Source organism: Canis lupus, chromosome 4 (assembly GCF_003254725.2).
Source record: "Canis lupus dingo isolate Sandy chromosome 4, ASM325472v2, whole genome shotgun sequence".
In the NCBI taxonomy this organism is placed as follows: Eukaryota; Metazoa; Chordata; class Mammalia; order Carnivora; family Canidae; genus Canis; species Canis lupus.
In genome coordinates this window covers 24,784,459-24,805,142 of record NC_064246.1, presented here as the reverse complement: position 1 = coordinate 24,805,142, position 20,684 = coordinate 24,784,459, and the positions used below count along the sequence as shown (strand labels likewise).

General features: G+C 38.4%; 1 protein-coding gene and 1 pseudogene across 4 annotated transcripts in view; one reads left to right on the top strand and one right to left on the bottom strand.

The window, feature by feature from the left end:
* The window catches only part of VCL (vinculin), a 118,941-nt gene that overhangs the window by 92,687 nt on the left and 5,570 nt on the right, over positions 1-20,684 (bottom strand). The gene's annotated exons all lie outside the window — the stretch shown is intronic.
* On the top strand, positions 14,675-15,854 carry LOC112651566 (voltage-dependent anion-selective channel protein 2-like; annotated as a pseudogene).

The window sequence follows — 20,684 nt, the reverse complement described above, 5'->3', positions numbered from 1 at the left end:
TCCTTTGCCCCTGTCCCTCTCTTAAAAAAAGGAAAAAAAAAAAATACACACACACACACACACACACCTACTCATCTTAAATAATAATCACATAATCAGATGATCTTCCTTAGGACAAATTCAAGTTCTCCCTATGGTATGCATGATCAATTGCGAGTTAGCTATTATATAGGTAAATTTACCATCAATTCTTCTATACAGCTGATCCCATCAAAAAATATTACTCAGTGGTGCTGTATTTTCTTTTTTTTTTTTTCATAATAGACATAAACTAGAGATGTTGAAGGCATCTCTTATATCCTGACGTTTTTAGATTAATTTATTCTTTAAATTGTGTCCTAAGATTTCTATGTGTAAGGCAATGTGCAGGTGACACAAGGATGTAGTTAGGGAGCTTATGGCCTGGAACAGCATTAGGACTACATACATGGCTCCTGTGAATGCCAACAGGGAGGCAGAACTTAGCACTACTGGGGGTAGTGGACAGAGAGTACAACCAGCTGTTGAGATTAACGCAGCCTTCAGTATTTGAGCTGAACCTTAAAGCATGGATATAACTTCTGGAGGGAAGGTGGTATCTTAGATGGCAGGAAATGGAGTATATGCAAAAAAAAATGAACTGAGAAGGACCTGAATTTGCTTGTGAAATGCCAAGCAGTCACACTGGACTAGCACAGGTTTTGAGGGAAGGCACTATGGTGGGGTAGGACCAGCACTGGATTCTGATTTTGGCTTTTCCACTGTCAAAGGTACTTGCTCCAGATCCCCCTGTTGATCATGTCTGAGAATACATTTTCTCATTGTTAAAATGAGACAGCTGAGGGCATCTGGCTGGCTCTGTTAGAAGAGCATGTAACTCCTGATCTTTGGGTCATGAGTTCCAGCCCATGGTGGGCACTGAGCTTACTTTAAAAAAAATGAAAAAGTTGGATTAGAACATCTCAGAGGTCTATTTCCAACTTTGTAGATCTAAGACTCTGGGTCAGGGGCTGGCAAACTTTTTCTATAAAGGGCCAGACAGTAAATATATTAGGCTTTGTGGGGCATATGGCCTCTGTCACAACTTCTCAACACTGCTGTAGGTTGAAAGCAGTCATAAAAAATATGTAAATGAGTGGTTAGGGCTGTTCCAATAAAATTGTATTTATGGATATTGAAACTAATTTTAGGAGCACCTGGATGGCTCAGTATCTGCCTTTGGCTCAGGTCGTGATCCCAGGGTCCTAGAATAGAATCCTGCATCAGGCTCGCCACAGGGAACACGCTCCTCCCTTTGCCTATGTCTCTACCTTTCTCTCTGTGTCTCTCATGAATAAATAAAATCTTTTTTTTTTTAATTTTTATTTATTCATGATAGGCACACAGTGAGAGAGAGAGAGGCAGAGACACAGGCAGAGGGAGAAGCAGGCTCCATGCACCGGGAGCCCGACGTGGGATTCGATCCCGGATCTCCAGGATCACGCCCTGGGCCAAAGGCAGGCGCCAAACCGCTGCGCCACCCAGGGATCCCTTTTTTTTTTTTTTTTTTTTTACATAAATAAAGGGACGCCATGAGGGCCCAGCAGTTGAGCATCTGCCTTCAGCTCATAATGTCATCCTGGTCCAGACATCGAGTCCCACATCGGGCTCCCTGCAAGGAGCCTGCCTCTCTCTCTCTCTGTTTCTCATGAATAAATAAATCTTTAAAAAGACAATTGGAGGAGGTACAAGCTTCTGAGCAAGAAAAGTGTTGAGATCAGAGCTGTACTTAGATTTACTATGAAAATTGGCAGTAATGGATGGGAGTGAGAGACTAGTAGATAACTATCAAGGAGGAAAACTATTAGAGCCTAAAGTAGACTGGTAGCTGAGGAAAGAAGAAAAAAGACATGGAAGGAAATATCAACAGAACACTACTTGAAAAAAAAAAAGAGGGAAAAATAAAAGAGAAAAAAGAAGAGGAAAGGTTTATCTGGCAAAGATAATAAAAGGGGTCAATTTCTGGACAAGAAGGGGAAAGATGGGAATTCTGCATTCCCATTCCTCAGTGCCATCAGTACATGACTACTGTAGACTAATTAAGGAATCTGCCTGTGTATGGAAACTTTAGGACAAACAGTCCAAGTCGGAACTTCTAGTTCAAAGATAAAAGTTTTCTGGTAAATTCAGGTAAAATGTGGCATTTGTGTTTTGGTGTCAGAGATGCAATAGATATGGCAGTTTTAGAGATGATGTTTATTTATTTATGGCTCCTTGTTCTCCAGGGACTTTTCTGTAGCCTTCTCAAATTAGGAAACAGTATTCATCTGGTGTATATAGATATATCATCACGGTCAGAATTTTAAAATCACTCTGCTGACTGTGATTTGGAATTTATATCTATTTCTTCGTCCTCTGATGGAGAAAAACCTGCAGTGCTGCAGTACAATGGAGTCAGCATCACATTATCTACCAAAAGCATGTAATCCCACTCTATGAAGTACTGCATGCCTTCCAAAACTTGTATGGTGAGTGAGGTCAGAGGAAAGAGGAGTACAAACATACGTGCACATAAGCAGCTCTAATTCATGATTGTACCTGATTTAAAAAAAAAAAACAAAAACAAAAACAAAAAACATAGGCAAGCCTCATGGAGAGATTAATTTCAACTGAGCAGCCTGGAAAAGGCTTCATGGAGAAAGTGACATCAACACTGGGCCCATCTTAACAAGAGAAGAGGGTGATTCTAAGCATTGAGAACAGTACAAACAGTAACAAGAATAAGATGTGGGGAAATACTGGATTAATCTTCTTTTACTTCAAAAGTGGTACATGTTCATTGCTAAGAGGGAAAACATGAATTATGGTAAGAAAAAAAGTATGTAACCTAAAATCCCACCACTCATTCCCACCACATTTTAGTGCATGCTCTTCCACATATAGGATAATACAGAATAGGATCCTATAAATATGTCCTCCTACTGCTTTTTGCCTAACATCTTAGCATAGGGATCTGTCCATGCCAGCTTAGAATACATACTGGAGTGATTAAAAATCACTTGCGTACTTGAGTTCAGGGACAAGTATAACCCTTTCCTCAGAGATCCCACTTCAATTCTATCTCTTTCTGTTTTCTTCCACGATTTCTATATAGGTAGATCCACTCTACTAGCCACTGTATTTAATATTTCTTTCTTCCATATAAAATCAAAAAGGTATGGGTATGACTTATTTCATAAAATAATTAGTAATTTTTTAAAAGATTTTATTGGGGATCCCTGGGTGGCGCAGCGGTTTAGCGCCTGCCTTTGGCCCAGGGCACGATCCTGGAGACCCGGGATCGAATCCCACGTCAGGCTCCCAGTGCATGGAGCCTGCTTCTCCCTCTGCCTATGTCTCTGCCTCTCTCTCTCACTGTGTGCCTATCATAAATAAAATTTAAAAAAAAAATTTAAAAAAAATATTTTAAAAAAAAATAAATAAATAAATAAAAGATTTTATTTATTCATTCATGAGAGACAGACAGAGAGAGAGAGAGAGAGAGGGAGAGGGAGAGGCAGAGACACAGGCAGAGGGAGTTGAAGGCTCCCTGCAGGGAGCCCGATGCAGGACTCAATCCCCGGATGCTGGGATCACGAACTGGGCTGAAAGCAGATGCTCAACCACTGAGCCACCCAGGTATCCCTAATTAGTAATTTTTAAAGTCATTTTGTTTTACTGGTGCATTTCTGAAACTGAGAATACTGTGAATCCAAACGTAAATAAAGAGGCAAAACTAGAGTTTGCCCCTCTTCCTCTACTTGCACTCCTCCAACACTTAAAGGCAGCCTTTACTATCTCTCGGAAAGATGGCGCTGCAACAATGTGTGCCTCATTCTCCAATCTATCTTCCTCACCACTACCAGGGTTATCTTTTCCAAACCCCAAACTCTCCATGTTATACCTCAGTTTAAAATCCTTCCAGGGATCCCTGGGTGGCGCAGCGGTTTGGCGCCTGCCTTTGGCCCAGGGCGCGATCCTGGAGACCCGGGATCGAATCCCACGTCGGGCTCCCGGTGCATGGAGCCTGCTTCTCCCTCTGCCTATGTCTCTGCCTCTCTCTCTCTCTCTCTCTCTCTGTGACTATCATAAAATAAATTTTAAAAAAAAAAATTTTTTTTTAATTAAAAATAAAAATAAATAAAATCCTTCCATCACTGGGGCACCTGGGTGGTTCAGTCGGTAAAGTGGCCAGCTCTTGATTTTGGCTCAAGTCATGATCTCAGGGTCATGGGATTGGGCCCCACCTCAAGCTCCATACTGGGTGTGGAGCCCACTTAAGATTCTCTCTTTCCCTCACCCTCTGCCCCCCCTTCCCTCTCTAAATAATTAATTAAATAATTAAATAAAATCCTTCCATTGACTAACATCTAGTGCTTGGAATGGTCTCTTTCTAGAAACTAGCCTATAAATATACTTGCACAGGCATAAAACTACTTAACTGTGTCATTCATTGCCACAGTCAGAAATAACAAAAGATCACAAATAACCAAAGGTCCTTCCATAAGGATCTAGTTACATAAATTATGTCACAATCATCAATGGATTATTACATAACTGTCAAAAGACTCAATATATATTGATAAGAAATGTTCTTCAAAGTATGTTAAGTGAAAAAAATCGAAGAACAGGACAATATGATAGGTCACCATTTGTATAAAAGGGGAAAACATATTGCCTGCATATGCATAAACCATCTCTAGAAGCATACCCAAGCCATTGAGTTTCTTATGTTCACTGGTTTCCTACTAAAACTGTGGCTGGAGTTCAACGGTGGGAGAGAGATTATTTACTAAATCCCTTGCCAAACCTTTTAAATTTTGAACCAGGTGGGGCATCTGGGTGGCTGAGTCAGTAAAGCATATGCCTTTGGCTCAGGTCATGATCCCAGGGTCCTAGAATTGAGCCTCACATCAGGCTCCCTGCCTCTCCCTCTCCCTCTGCCTCTCCCCTCCCCACTCATCACTTGCTCGCTCGCTCTCAAATAAATATATATGAAATCTTTTTTAAAATATTTTGAACCAGGGCAGCCCCGGTGGCTTAGCAGTTTAGCGCCGCCGTAAGCCCGGGGTATGATCCTGGAGACCCGGGATTGAGTCCCACATCGGGCTCCCCACATGGAGCCTGCTTCTGCCTCTGCCTCTGTCTCTGCCTCTCTCTCTGTGGGTCTCTCATGAATGAATAAAATCTTAAAAAAAAAAATTTAAATAAATACATAAATAAAATAAAATAAAATAAAATAAAATAAAATAAAATAAAATAAAATAAAATATAAAATAAAATATTTTGAACCATAGAATGCCTGGGTGGCTCAGGGGTTGAGCAGATATCTGCCTCTGGCTCAGGGAGTGATCTTTGGGTCCTGGGATTGAGCCTCGCATCAGGCTTCCTGCTTCTCCTTCTCCCTCTCCCCTCCCTATTCATCACTTGCTTTCTTGCTCTCAAATTAATAAATATAAAATCCTTTTAAAAATGTTTTGAACCATGGGACACCTGGGTGGCTCAGGGGTTGAGCATCTGCCTTTGGCTCAGGGAGTGATCCCGGAGTCCTAGGATCAAGTCCCACATCTGCTTTGTGATAAATACTGGGTACACAGGGACACCTGGGTGGCTCAGTGGTTGAGTGTCTGTCTTTTGGCTCAGGGCATGATCCCTGGGTCCTGGGATTGAGTCCTGTATCAGGCTCCCTGCAAGGAGTCTTCTTTTCCCTCTGCCTATGTCTCTGCCTGTCTCTGTATGTCTCTCATGAATAAATAAATAAAATATTTAAAAAAAATTTTTTTGAACCAGGTGAATTTTTTACTTATTCAAAAATTAAAGTTGGGTTGTTTGTTTGGAGTTTTGGTTTTTGTTTTTTGTTTTTTTTTTTAATTATTCATTAATACCTAAGTCCCTTCCCAAACTAGCAAAATCTACGTTACTAGTTTCATTACTAAAGCTGCTCCACTCCCTAACTGTTCATTCATACTCTGTATCTTTGCATTTGCCCTGCACAAAAGCTTTCACATTTTTCTCTGGCTGGCAAACTGCTTCATGCTTCAATACTGGCTCTCTAAGACATAATGAATTTCCCCTCCAGTCTTCCTGCCATATTGTGCAAAAGAGCCTTTGGTCTGATTTGATTACGTGTTTGCTCTTTGCAATCAGAGGCTAAGTTCATAGTCTTACCTGACTGAGTCCATGAGAAGATTCTACTCCTCAGGGACAAAGTCCAGACCTCAGAAGGCAATACAAGAGTGAGGAAATAGCATCATTATTCACAGTAGACATAAGAAAGGAACTGAAGAGTCTCTTAATGGATGAATGGATAAGCAAAATGCAATACGTACAATGGAATATTATTTAGCCTTAGAAAGGAAATTCTGACATAAGCTACAACATGGGTGAACCTTGAAAGATATTAAGCTAAGTAAAATAAACCAGTCATAAAAGGACAAATACTGCATGATTCTACTTATAGGAGTTACCTAGAGAAGTCAAACTCAAAATTATAGAAATAGAGTTGTAGTCAGGGACTCAGGGGAGTGAAAAATGAGAAGTTAGGATTTAATGGATACAGAGTTTCAGCTGGGGGCAATGAAAAGGTTCTAAAGGCAGAAGGTGGTAATGATGACACAACAATACTTCATGACACAATACTTCATGACAGAACTGTACACTTAAAAATAGTTAAAATGGTAACTTCTACATTATGTATCATTTTACTGCAATAAAAAAAATTAAAGAAGGGGCTCCTGGATGGCTCAGTCAGTTAAGCATCTGAATTCGTCTCAGGTAGTAATCTCTGAGTCCTAGGATCAAACCCTGTGTCCGGCTCCATGCTCAGTGGGGAGTCGACTTATCTCTCTGCCTCTCTGCTGGTGCACTCTCTTTCTCAAATAAATAAAATCTTTTTTAAAAATTAAAGAAAAAAAAAGAAAATAATCAGAGACTTCTACAATCTCAAGACAGCAATATTATCTTGGCATTTCTTTAGATTTCAAAAGTACCTTTCTATTCTCATCCTGGTATTAGCTATTATAGTTTCTACACTCCAACATATTTTTTATCAAACCAAAAAAAAAAAAAAGAGAGAGAGAGAGAGAGAATACAATCTTTTTTAAAAGGTCTGATGAGGGGCACCTGGGTGGCTCAGTGGTTTGAGTATCTGCCTTCGGCTCAGGTGGTGATCCCAGGTCCTGGGATAGAGTCCCGCATCAGGCTCCCCACAGGGAACCTGCTTCTCCCTCTGCCTATGTCTCTGCCTCTCTCTCCATGTCTCTCATGAATAAATAATCTTTAAAAAGTCTGGTGAAAGAACAAGAGACTATCAAAACTGCAAGCAGATTTTGAAAAAGATATAAACAGTTCTAGAAGTAAAAAATATTATCATTTATTTTATTTTTTTTTAAATACTGTCATTTAAATTAAAAACTCAGTAGATGGACTAAATGACATACTAGACACAGCTGCTTAAGAATTAGCACACTGGATGGGCAGAATAAATTACCAAATGAAAAATATAAACTGGGGATCCCTGGGTGGCTCAGCAGTTTAGCGCCACCTTCAGCCCAGGGCATGATCCTGGAGACCCTGGATCAAGTCCCACGTCGGGCTCCCTGCATGGAGCCTGCTTCTCCCTCTGCCTGTGTCTCTGCGTCTCTCGTGAATAAATAAATAAAATATTTTTTTTAAAAAAAGAAAAATATAAACTGTGAAGGGTTATGATGGACAGAGTGAGAAAGTACATTTTTCTCACCAGAGTTTCCAAGGGAAAGAATAAAATGAGGGAAAAGATTAAAATTCAAAGAGATTATTTTTGAATTAAAAAATTCAAAGTGTAAGAATTCTCTAGGATTGATAACAGAAATCAATCCTCAAAAATCAGGGAGCCAAAAAAAAAAAAAACCCAGGAAAGATAATAAACAAGGTCTTAAAACCCCCAGGGAGAAAATCATAATGTATAGCAAAACAATAATTAAATCAATGGCTGATTTGAATGCAGAAACACTGGAATAATATTTTCGAAGTGCTGGAAAAAAATTACTATCAGCCCTGATTTGTTTCTCTAATGAAATTATCTTCCAAAAAAGAAGACAAAGAAAGGTATTTTAAACAAATAAAAATTTAGAGTGTATACTACCCAAAGACCCCATTAAAGATATTCATGTAGGGTGGACTACAGGAAGTAGAGAGATCTATTCATCATTTTTCTTATATCACGAAGAAAATCATAAATGTGAGTAAATGGGGAAAAAAAGCAACAGTGTAAGACAACAATAGTATCTAATTTATGGGGTGAAAAAAGAAGACAGAAACAAAATCTTAGACAACCATATATAAATGGACAATGGAACTAGAGGTATTTTACAATCTTCCTTTACTCAGGAAGACAGTAAAAATGCCAACTAATTTAAGACTTTGAAGTTAACCATACATGTTAAAAATTTTCCAGAAAACCACTTGTTAAGACTAAAAATAATAGGTATACCTTCCAAACTAGTAGTGTGACCCTCGTGTTCGTCTCTTTACTCTCATGTTGATAGGATATTTGAAATTCTAGCCCTCCTTTCAGACATGAGATACTAAGCCCCCTTAGTATATAGCACAGTATGTAGTCATTACATATTTGTTACATTAGTTTGGCTGTTCCAGAATTAAATGAATTCTATTTCACAAATGGATTATACTTCTCAACTCTACCTGGAAGGCTGATTCCATCTTATTATTTTAGTGAGTGGATGACTATCCCTTCAAGTTTTTCTTTTTTTAGAAAATAAGACAATCAAGGCTTGGGGTAAAACATCAAATCCTAAGTCCCTTTTCTTATTTCTAAACTTGGGGGGAAGCTATATATATACTTATATATGCTTTTCCCTTTATTATTGCACCAAAGGAGATATCAATCAAAAATTCATATGTTTGATTTTAATCATGGGAAAATGGCAGTCTAAAGCTCATGCACCTAAACTGTGAGTGATATTTTCCCCACAGTTGGTAAAACTGTATATTCCACAACATATGGAATTCTACTGAAAGCTTTCACTGGCACTTTGCCTTGCTAAGCAAAAGTTAGAAGTTATGCTAAGACATTTAAAAAAAAAAAAAAAACGAACACTGCCTTTTCATTAGACTAACATTTAAAATATGACTTAAATACCATGGAAAATATATTAATATATCTAACAGTCACTGAGCTCTCAACTACATGTCAGGCATAGTTCTAACCATTTTTATGAACTCATTAATACTCACAAAAATACATGATGAGTCAGGTATTATTGTGGTTAGCTTTGCTTTACAGAGGAGGACCATGAGAAAGAGATTAAATAATTTCTCCAATTTACATACCTCAAATGTGTCAATCAATAGTGGGATTTGAACCCAAGGGGTTTAGCTCTGGAGACTTTACTACTACTACTACTACTACTACTGCCCCCCAAGATCCTTGTCATGTTTGTATGCTGATTTACCTTGTATCTATATCTAAAGTCTGACTTCGGTATTTGCTAACTCATACTAGATGCATTATGCCATAGCTGTCTGTTCTGTTTATTTGCAAAGGATTAAAACCAATAGAGAATTTCAAATCCATGATATATTTTTATTTACACTTACAAATTCTGCATATTCCTGTGTTAGTAAGATTATTCTCATCTGTACTCTAGGACTTCATGCCTGAAATTTATTCATTCAAGAAATAGGAATTGGATGGTCCTACTACATGAAATGCCTTGTACTAAGCAACAATTTACAGCTACTTTCCTAATTGGCAGTTAAATTTCACCAAGATTCACCCACAGCATGATATATATTTTTCCAAAGAAGCATAAAAAAGTTTTGGTAGGGAAGCAGTAAATGCTCTTCCCATTCATTCACTCAACAAATGTTTTTCAAGATTCTACTACGTGCCAAAAAGCACTATGATGGGTGCTTAAAATTCAGTGGCAAACACAGCAGAACCAATATTTGCCCCTTAGGGCTTTAGCGGGGAAAAAGATGTTAAACAAGTAATTATCATACAAATAATTACTTATAACTGTGATAAGCAAAAGAAGGGAAAAAATATACTAATCATATGATAGGCAGACCTAAACTTAGTTTTAGAGATAAAGTCAGGGAAAGTGTTCCTAAAACATTGACATTTAAAATGGAAGTTGAGGACTAGTAGAAATTACCCAAATAAAGTAGTACTGAAGAGTAGTTCAGGCAGAGGAATAGCACTGCATTATAGAGGAAATGAAAACCCAGTGTGCCTAGAGTACCACATGAAGATGGCAGCTGAGGCCAATGCTCAAAGGTCTTTTTCCTCACTATGAGGCCCACCACCTGCTCATTCTGCTGCTGGCCCACTCTAATTTTCTCCATGGCTCCAAAGAATAAAGTATTCCCAGTACTAGTGCACAACCTTATAAAATGAATAACTTAAATTCTGCAAACAACTTCACTGGTGGAGTGGATGTGAATAAGATAAATCTTTTATAAGTTATAAATTTCAGGGGCACCTGAGTGGCCCAGCAGTTGAGCGCCTGCCTTTGGCTCAGGGAGTGATCCCAGATTCCCAAGTTCGAGTCCCACATCGGGCTCCTTGCATGGAGCCTGCTTCTCCCTCTGCCTGTGTCTCTGCCTCTCTCTCTCTCTCTCTGTGTCTCATGAATAAATAATCTTTAAAAAAAATTATAAATTTCATCTGTATTTTAACAACTTGAGGCCAGAGAAGTGTAGGATAAGAAATTTAAGTGTTAGTAGTCTCAATCTTTTTCTATGTAAGAATTATATTCTCATCCATATATCCTTATCTACTTTAATTGTATGAATAAAAACATGTTGTCTGCCTTAGAGATAAAAGATGAGCCATTCAGGATCCCTGGCTGGTGCAGCGGTTTGGCGCCTGCCTTTGGCCCAGGGCGCGATCCTGGAGACCCGGAATTGAATCCCACGTCGGGCTCCCGGTGCATGGAGCCTGCTTCTCCCTCTGCCTGTGTCTCTGCCTCTCTCTCTCTCTCTCTGTGTGTGTGTGACTATCATAAATAAATAAATAATTAAATAATTTTAAAAAAAAAAAAGATGAGCCATTCTTCAGAGATGGATTAGAGAAAAAAAGAAGGCTTGAAATATAGGGAGCTAGATAATAGAGGTCCCTAACCTCCCAACTCTAAGAACACAGGTGCTATTTCTCTTCCTTCACAGAAAGCTTACTTGTGGGAATAAGTTAAACTTATTTCAAAAGAAGGAATCACTTTTACTTGGATTGTAGCCAGCTGCGATGATATTCAGCCACTTTTCTCTTAAAAGTCACTCAACTGGAAATCTTATCAGTGGGAAATTCTCTAAGGGCCAAAGACTCTCTATTTTCTGCACCTTAACAATATTTGTAAAACATTTTTAGTTCTAAGATTCACTACCTCTCATCCTCTGTACACACATATATCCCACATTCCTACCAATCCAATGAGGTGACTTCTAATAGAAGTGACATAAAATTTTTTGGACTCTGAAAGTCCAAATATGTAACAACACAATATAATGTCATTTATGAATCTTTGTTTCTCTCTGTGACTACATAGCCATTTGTAATAGCAACATGGGAGGGCAGGAAAAGAGAATCACCATGCCTTCCAAAGGAGGCAAGAGATAGTGAACTATCCTCATCAGAATGACGAGCTGAGATAGCAAGTATCAAAGCACAACACGCTTATGGAAGGAATACCATGAGCAAGGGACCTCCCAGTCCCAGGAACAGTACCAAAAGTATCAAGATTATAGCCCAGTCCTTCCCCTCCAGAAATCAACAGTGTAAAAGGGAGAGACCCCAATGAAATGGGAAAAGGAGGGGAAAGAAAAAACACAAATCAATCATCAAAGACTGATGATCCAACAGAGGAGGACACGAAAATCTACCAAGGTACTGGAAAGAAGGCAACAAATCCCCAACTTCCTATGTCTAATTATCCGAGTCTCCTTTTATCTATTACTCTATCATACTCTACCTATCTCTTTGCACACATAATGCACATACCTAAACAGATTTAATCAGACTAAAGCCCCCAAATCTTTAATAAGCATGTAAAGATTAGAAGTTCTAATCTAACCTAGATTAGATTAGGACCTCGTCCATTATCTTGAAGTCATGTCATTCCAACAAGTACATCATGACTTCTTAAACTGCACATGACAAAATCTTGTAATATTGTATCAGCTGGTCTCCTCACTTTCTTTGCAAATTCTTTTTTTTTTTTTTTCTTTGCAAAATTTTAAACAGGAAAGTGAGTTAAAGGGTTTGGGAGTTTCTTAAATGGTCAAAAAGGATAAGAACTGGTGTATCTATATACATATTATTTAGTTTCCATTTATATCTAGGGAAATACAAAATTGGAGTAGAGAAATAAAAAAAAAGAAAGACAAATTAAGTTCAAATAGACTAAAAAAGGCTGAGAAAACTGAGAGAAGACTGTGACTAAATACAGATTTTCTAAACTTCAACAATAAAAATGTAACACTTTTATGACAAGAAAAATTTTGTTCTTTTGTAAGACTATGAAGGCTCAGCATAACAGTATATTCAATATTATTCATACTGTTATTTGAAGGATATAATACATTAAATATGAAAAAATACAAATGAACAAAAATTCCCTAGCTACACATTAATCTCAACCTCCTTCTCTAATAAATTACCAAGAAAAAATGGAAGTGGGAGGAGGCGCCTAAGTTTGGCATTGGCTCCTGATTTTGGAGGATGGTCATGATCTCAGGGTCGTGGGATGATCTCTAAAGTGATGATCTCAAGGTCATGGGATCAAGCCCTGCAAAGGGCTCCATGCTCAGCAGGGAGCTGCTTGAGGATTCTCTCTCCGCCTCCTTCTGTATCCCCATCTCAAATAAATAAACCGTTTTTATGTTTTTTTTTAATAAACCGTTTTTAAAAGAAAAAACAAATAAGACAGTCTTCCCCTCCATAACCATTCCCAATGAAAACTATTTAAGTACTAAAATGGCTAAAAAAGACAGAGAAGCAGCCACCTCGATCATTCAAAACTTCTGTTACCTGAACTTAATTCTGTGGGCCAATATGCCAAACACCTATTGCAAGAATTCTACAGTTCCGATTACAACGTATAAGAAGACAGATAAAAGCCTCCAACGGGAGACCCTACCTCCAATACATCAACTTTTTTCTCCGGGTGTTTCAGAGCCTTATTACATATTCAAACTTTACTCCTTAAGCCTCTCTTTGAGCTATTTATACTACTACAGCACTGAAGGCTGCTGAAGCTTTAAAAAGTCAAGGCTGAAATTTATGTTTTCTCCTTTTAGTCCTGTCTATAAGAGAAGGTGTAAGGGCAGATCTGCCCAAAAACAACATGAGGTGATTGAATGACCCTTCCTCAGCAAGAATACTGAGCGTAGATAGCATTATTCTAGAAAGAAACGCTGCTGTGATACCAACTAATCTCTGACATTTGCTCATTAAGGACTGCTACTTCTTTGATACTGCTCTAATGCTGGCTTATTAGGTAAAAATACACCCACTGTCATGACCATGACAAGGTTCAACAAAAAGACTGGGCCAGATAAGTGAAAAGGCAAAAAAGAGGCAGTTCAACTTTGTGATAATCTTTTTCTCCTGCCATATGGTTCAAGGAAGTGAAGATCTGTTAATAAGGAATTCATGACTCAGAGTATCATACTGATACTAACTGTAACCAGCAGGACTCCAAATAATGTATCAACACCTGGTCTAAATTGTTAAACTTTAAAAAGACACTTCTAATTTTAAAAGAATGCAAGATCCCAATGCCTCTTTCAGATAGGAACATATTCTCACATTATGAATTTAGTAAGTGGCCTGTGTAGTTGAAATAGCTCTGAAACAGAGATCCACAACCCAAAATAGCCTGAACACTTTTGTTATCTCAACCAATGGGCAGTTAGCCATTCATTCCTTCCTCTTAGTATATATTCTACTTGTTTCAGACAAAGCCCACAATAAACTCAATGAGAATATTCAAATTCAGCTATATCAGATGTTTAAAAGCTGAGAATGAATATTCATTGACAAAATTTCTATTACAATATTTTGCACATAAAAAGTAAATACTACATATAATGTTCATTTAGTAAAATATATATATTTGTACATGTATGGTCACAGCCTGACACTGGAAATAAAGTAATTAATCCAACAGATGTGATCCCTGCCACTGAGAAACCCACAATCTAGTGGAGAAAACAAACACTGATCAAGTATGGTGAATGTCTCAGGACCGTATATACATGCTATGCTGAACTGCAGTAAAAGATAAGGAATAATAAGACTCTCTCAGTTGTGATATATATAAAGCATAAGTATTTTATCGGTATATAAATAACTAGTAATTAAATAAGTATATAAAATGACCAAACTCCTTTTTTAACAAATATATAAGAAATAAATATTGAAAACCAATTAAGTCCCATCCCCATAAAAGCAGTTCCCTTAATGCTGCCCTTACTCGTGGACTATAACAGAAGGAGCCAACTTAAGATACTGTGTTTAATAGCTCAAGACTTCCTTTTACACAATCACTTTTATCTTGTCCACTTAGAGTTACACTGGTGTTATTTATAAAACCCTTAAGAAAAGCTCAACTTTGCCCACAGATCACTTCTTCCTGTGGCCTCGCCATGGCGCTCTACAGACAGAGCTGCAGGGCCAATGTGTATTCCTCCATCTATGCTGACCTTGACAAAGCTGCCAGAGATATTTTCAACAAAGGATATGGTTTGGGGTTGGTGAAACTGGATGTGAAAACAAAGTTATGCAGTGGTTGTGGAAATCTCAACGTCGGGTTCATCTAATACAGATACTGGTAAAGTTGCTGGAACCGTGGAGACCAAATATAAATGGTGGAACCATGGAGACCAAATATAAATGGTGTGGGTACGACTTTCACAGAAACAGAACACTGATAACACTCTGGGAACAGAAATCACAATTGAAGACCAGATTAGCCAAGATTTGAAACTGACATTTGATACCACATTTTCACCAAACATGGAAAAGAAAAGTAGTAAAATCAAGTCTTCTTATAAGAGGGAGTGTATAAACTTTGGTTGTGATGTTGACTTTGATTTTGCTGGACCTGCAATCTATGGTTCAGTCGTCTTTGGTTATGAGGGCTGGCTTGCTGGCTACCAGATGACTTTTGACAGTGCCAATCAAAGCTGACAAGAAATAACCTTGCAGGGGATGGCTGTGTGGCTCAGTGGTTTAGTGCCTGGGCGTGATCCTGGAGTCCCAGGATCGAGTCCCACATCAGGCTCCTTGCATGGAGCCTGCTTCTCCCTCTGCCTGTGTCTCTGCCTCTCTCTCTCTCTCTCTCTGTGTCTATCATGAATAAATAAAATCTTAAAAAAAAGAAAAGAAAAATCTAGTGAACTCTGGATATTATTTAAAAAAAAAAAAAAAAAGAAAGAACCTTGCAGTGGGCTACAGGACTGGGGACTTCCAACTAGACATTCATGTCACTGATAAGCCAGAATTTGGAGGATCAATTTATCAGAAAATATGTGAAGATCTTGACACTTCAGTAAACCTTGCTTGGACATCAGGTACCATATGCACTCTCTTTGCCACTGCAACCAAATACCAGTTGGATCCCACTGCTTCCATTTCTGCAAAAGTCAATAACTCTAGTTTAACTGGAGTGGGCTACACTCAGACTCTGAGGCCTGGTGTCAAGCTTACACTGTCTGTTCTGGTAGACAAGAAAAGCATTAATGCTGGAGGCCACAAACGGGCTTGCCCTAGAAGTGGAGGCTTAATCCAGCTGAAAGAAACCTCTGGGAATGGATATCAGAAGATTTGGCCTTAATATATTTCCAGTGTGACCAGCAGGCTTTTTTCCCACCCAAGAAGGTAATCAAAACAAAGGATGATCTAAACAAGAGCTATATTTTAAATATTTAGACAGTTACTTGTTAGCTGGTTTCTAGTTGAACTGGTTATCTAGTTACCAATACTGCAGTCCTGCAGTCACCTATACATTATTTAATATATATAACTGTTAAATGTACTACCCACCAATAATGAAATAGACCTTGATGAAAACTGTGAAGAATAAAAAGAAAAATTCACTTTTGAATGTGTAGATATATAAACAAATATTTTTTTAAAGATTTTATTTACTTGAGAGGGAGAGAGAGAGAGAGAGAGAGAGAGAGATGGTGTGTGGGGCTTGATCCCAGGAGACCAGGATCATGACCTGAGCAGAAGCCAGAATGCTTAAACAACTGAGCCACCCAGGTGCCCCTTAAACAAATATTTAAACTGGGGCTCTACTAAAATTAAAAACATAGTTGTAGAAACATTATAATCTTCAAAATTCTTCTGTTCTCTCAATCGCATGAGTAAATGTTAAGTATTATTGGAGCAAAGTTCACAATCTGACCCATTCATTTATCTCTTTTGATCCAAAGTTTTTCATTTTTCAAATGAAACTTCATGATTGCCTTAAATACTATGTAAATACAGAAATCCTATAAAAGTACTTTAAATACTATTAGTTCTAACAGGCTTTCAAGCTGAGCAGCCATATATACTGTAAAAAGCCTTTATTTGTTTTGCAGACATAAATACTTCTATGTTGATCTGTAACTACTCTTATTTTTTTCCTAAAGAAATGCCGCAAAATTGAATGTTGCTGTGAAACAGAACCCTACCTTCACATCATTCCTTTCATATAGGCCCTTTGTGCAGGCCATATCAAAGCCAGGCTTTAAACAGATAATCTTGCCAGGCTCAGGACACATGGAAACTCTATGACTAAAGGCATTCTTGTTGCTTCAGATTCTAGGTGGAAAATGTCCACTGATATTTAACAACCTTGCTCTAAGTGGACACAGAATAGTGCAGTAGAGAAAGCAAAGGATACAGAGTAAGAAAAACTGTTTGGGTTCAAGCTCTACTACTAACTAACTGTGCCACTGTCAGCAGATTAATTTCACTGATCTACAGTATACTCATCTGTAAAACTGGGACCATCAAAGTATCTACCTTAAGGGATTACCATGATATTGTATATGAAAGTATTTTATTGGGCAGCCCGGGTGGCTCAGCGGTTTAGCACTGCCTTCAGCCCAGGGTGTGATCCTGGAGACCCAGGATCGAGTCCCACGTCAGGTTCCCTGCATGGAGACTGCTTCTCCCTCTGCCTGTGTCTCTGCCTCTCTCTCTCTCTCTCCCTCCTCTCTCTCTCTCTCTCTCTCTGTGTCTCATGAATAAATAAATAAAATCTTTTAAAAACAAGTATTTTATTAACTATAAAGGATGAGACAACTGTTCTTATTATTCACTTTATTAATTTCTTCCTTAATGTAGGAGTTACATGCTCATTTTAAAATTGGAAAATACAAGAAAATATTAAAAAGAAAAAATTCACCCACAGGCCTATCACCATTGTTTTCATTGTATTTAATTATTTCTTGAGATTGTTTTTTTCGAAGTTATCTCTACAGGCAACATGGAGCTCAAACTCAAGAACCCTGAGATCAAGAGTCACATGCTCTTTCAACTGGGCTAGCCAAGCACCCCTGTTGTTATTGATTTTACGTGAAATAAATCTAACATCAACCAAAAAAAGAAAAAGTTAAAGCAAAAATAATTTCAGATGCTAATATTGATCATTTGCAAATGACAAAACCACTGATCTCTTTTTAAGAGCAGAACAGTCTTTCCCATCTATCAGGTTAAAGTAAAGACAAAGCCGCTATTTGTACCAGAGCTGGTTTCAAGAGGGTATGATATATGGGTGAGGCTCATAAAAGTCAAGGCCACAAAAACTCCCAAAATAAATATTTCATGAGCCCAAGGAGTGGTTACAACACATGCCCTCAGACGCAATGAGGAAGGCAAAGAGTCTGAAACCCCATTAATAAAACTATCACAACTGCAGGGTCACAGAGACCAACAGATTGTCATGGGCCACTTCAACAGAAAAAAAGAAAAATTTATATACCATGCTACAAGACAGTCTAAGACTTCTGACTTTTTCACACTGCTCCCAGCATCCCACCCTTGGAACTTCTTACCTCTCCTCTATTTTTCCTTTCCCACCCTTCTTTCTCTTAGACCCTCTTTCTTGTTTTATTATCGCATTAGAATCACTGTTTCAAATGGCCTTATTCCATACAATGGAATATTATTCAGCAGCAAAAAGGAATGAAGTTCTGATACAAACAAACTATGGACGAACCTTGAAAACATTATGCAAAATGAAAGAAGTCAGATACAAAAGACCACATATGTTATGATTCCATTAACACAAAATGTCCAGAATAGGCAAATCCATAGACACAGAAACTAGACTGGTGGTTGCCTAGGACTGGGAAGGTGGGGGACCAGGAGAGAATGAGTAACTGCTAATGGGTACAAGGTTTCTTCTTGAGGGGACATGGATTTCTTAAAATTAGATTGTAGTGATGGTTACACAACTCTGTTAATATATTACAAAAACAACTGTATACTTTACATGGGGGAATTGTATGGTATGTGAATTAAGTCTCAACAAAACTGTTTTTAAAAAATGGTCTTGTCCAGGATCCCGAGTTGAACAAAGGACATGTAAATAAATATTCCCATCCTACCCCTCCCTGAGCGTGTAATAAAAGTGATGACTCAGTTGTGATAAGGTATGTATATTAAGTGACCAGACTACATTTGTTAAACAAATATACATGAAATTACAAATCCAAATGAGTCTTGCCCCTCCATATGCAGTCAACTTAATGATGCCCTAAGTCAAAACTTGGTCCTCAGATTCTCAATAATTCTATGCCTTTGTTTGAGTAGATCTTTCCACTTGTAATGCCTTTCTTACCACATCTTTAAATCAAATCCCACCTGTCTCAAATGTTACATCCTCCAGGAAGCCTTCTGGATTCTCCCATCAAAAGTAACCTCACCTTCCTCTGAACTTCCAGAGTATTTCACTGCCTTAGAGTCACTTAGCACTCTCAGTCCAGTAACTTATTCTGCCTAGAATCATACTTACTGCTCTGACCTTAAAAGGGGGTCTCAATAAATACCTATTTGATAAATGAATGACTATGCTTAACAATTGAGAATTTCACCTTTCTCTGGTAAACTTTAATTTTGGAATTATACAAAGATCACTTAGACTCAAGAATGGTACATAAAATAGGAGGGCCTGGAATGCAGCCATGTTACACAACACTACCTAAGAATGTATTCTGGAGTCTTAGATTAAAATTAGTTATAAAAATAATAAATATGCAAATATGTAGGAATAAAAATGTAACTTCCCAAGGCAACTGAAAGAAACCCGAATTATATAAGTTCTATAATATTTGTTCAAAAATCAGTTTCATTATTTTACAATAACACCACATATTTTTTCCTAACAAAACCTGGAAAGTCTATTATCAAGTTCTACTAACTCTTCTACTATATTTCTAATTAATTCCTTCTCCATTTTCCCTGCCGCACCCAAAGTCCAGAGCTTCATTATCTTCATGACCAACCATTTTTTTTAAGATTTTATTTATTCATGAGAGACAACAGAGAGAGAGAAAGGCAGAGACACAGGCAGAGGGAGAAGCAGGCTCCACGCAGGGAACCCAACATGGGACTCGATACCGGGACTCCAGGATCACGCCCTGGACCGAAGGCAGGCGCCAAACCACTGAACCACCCAGGGATCCCATGACCAACCATTTTAAAAGGTCTCCCAATTTATCCTTCTTCCCGTAGTTTCTTCTTTCCCTCAGCAATACTTATTGGGCCATCCTGTGTGCCCAGGGTAGGTACTGGGGAGCACATAAAGAAATATCAAATGAAGCCTGTCCTCCAGATACAACCTAGTTGGGAATTTGACACATGTACATAATCCAGCAGAATAGTCAGTAGTACATATATAACGGCCACAACTGGCATTGAGAATTCCAAGCTGTAGGTAGGTCCTCTGGCCTCCAGAGAACACAATCTATCCAGTCTCCCTCCCACAGTCTTTGTTCATCTTATTAGATAAGGCCTCTGTTAAACTGTCCATATGTCATATGCTGACTTCGTCTCTAATTTCTCTCCAACTGACTTTCTGAGCTAGTCCAGACAATATGCTTGTTGTAACCTGGAAATGACTTACCAGTACCATTGTTCATTATTGACTATCAGCACCATCTTCCCAACTTTCTCTCTGCTAATTCAGATCTACCACCAATCCCAAGTCCCTTTTTTGGTATGTACTGGGATGTAACTATATGTAATTTTTTTTTTCCAGCTCCTGACTAGCCTTACTTTTTTTGTATTTGTCTCACAATGTCTTTGCAGTGTTTCCTAATAAAGCATATATCACAACCACCTATGGAGCTTTTTAAAAATACAAAGGCCAGGCTGCCTGGTGGCTCAGCGGTTTAGCGCCGCCTTCAGTCCAGGGCCTGATCCTAGAGACCCAGGATCAAGTCCCACGTCAGGCTCCCTGCATGGAGCCTGCTTCTCCCTCTGCCTGTGTCTCTGCCTCTCTCTCTCTCTCTCTCTCTCTGTCTCTCATGAATAAATAAAATATTTTAAAAAATAGAATAAAAATACAAAGGCCTTGGGACACCTGGGTGGCTCAGTGGCTGAGTGTCTGCCTCTGGCTCAAGTCATGATCCTAAGGGCCTGGGATCCAGGCTCCCTGCAAGGAGCCTGCTTCTCCCTCTAAGTCTCT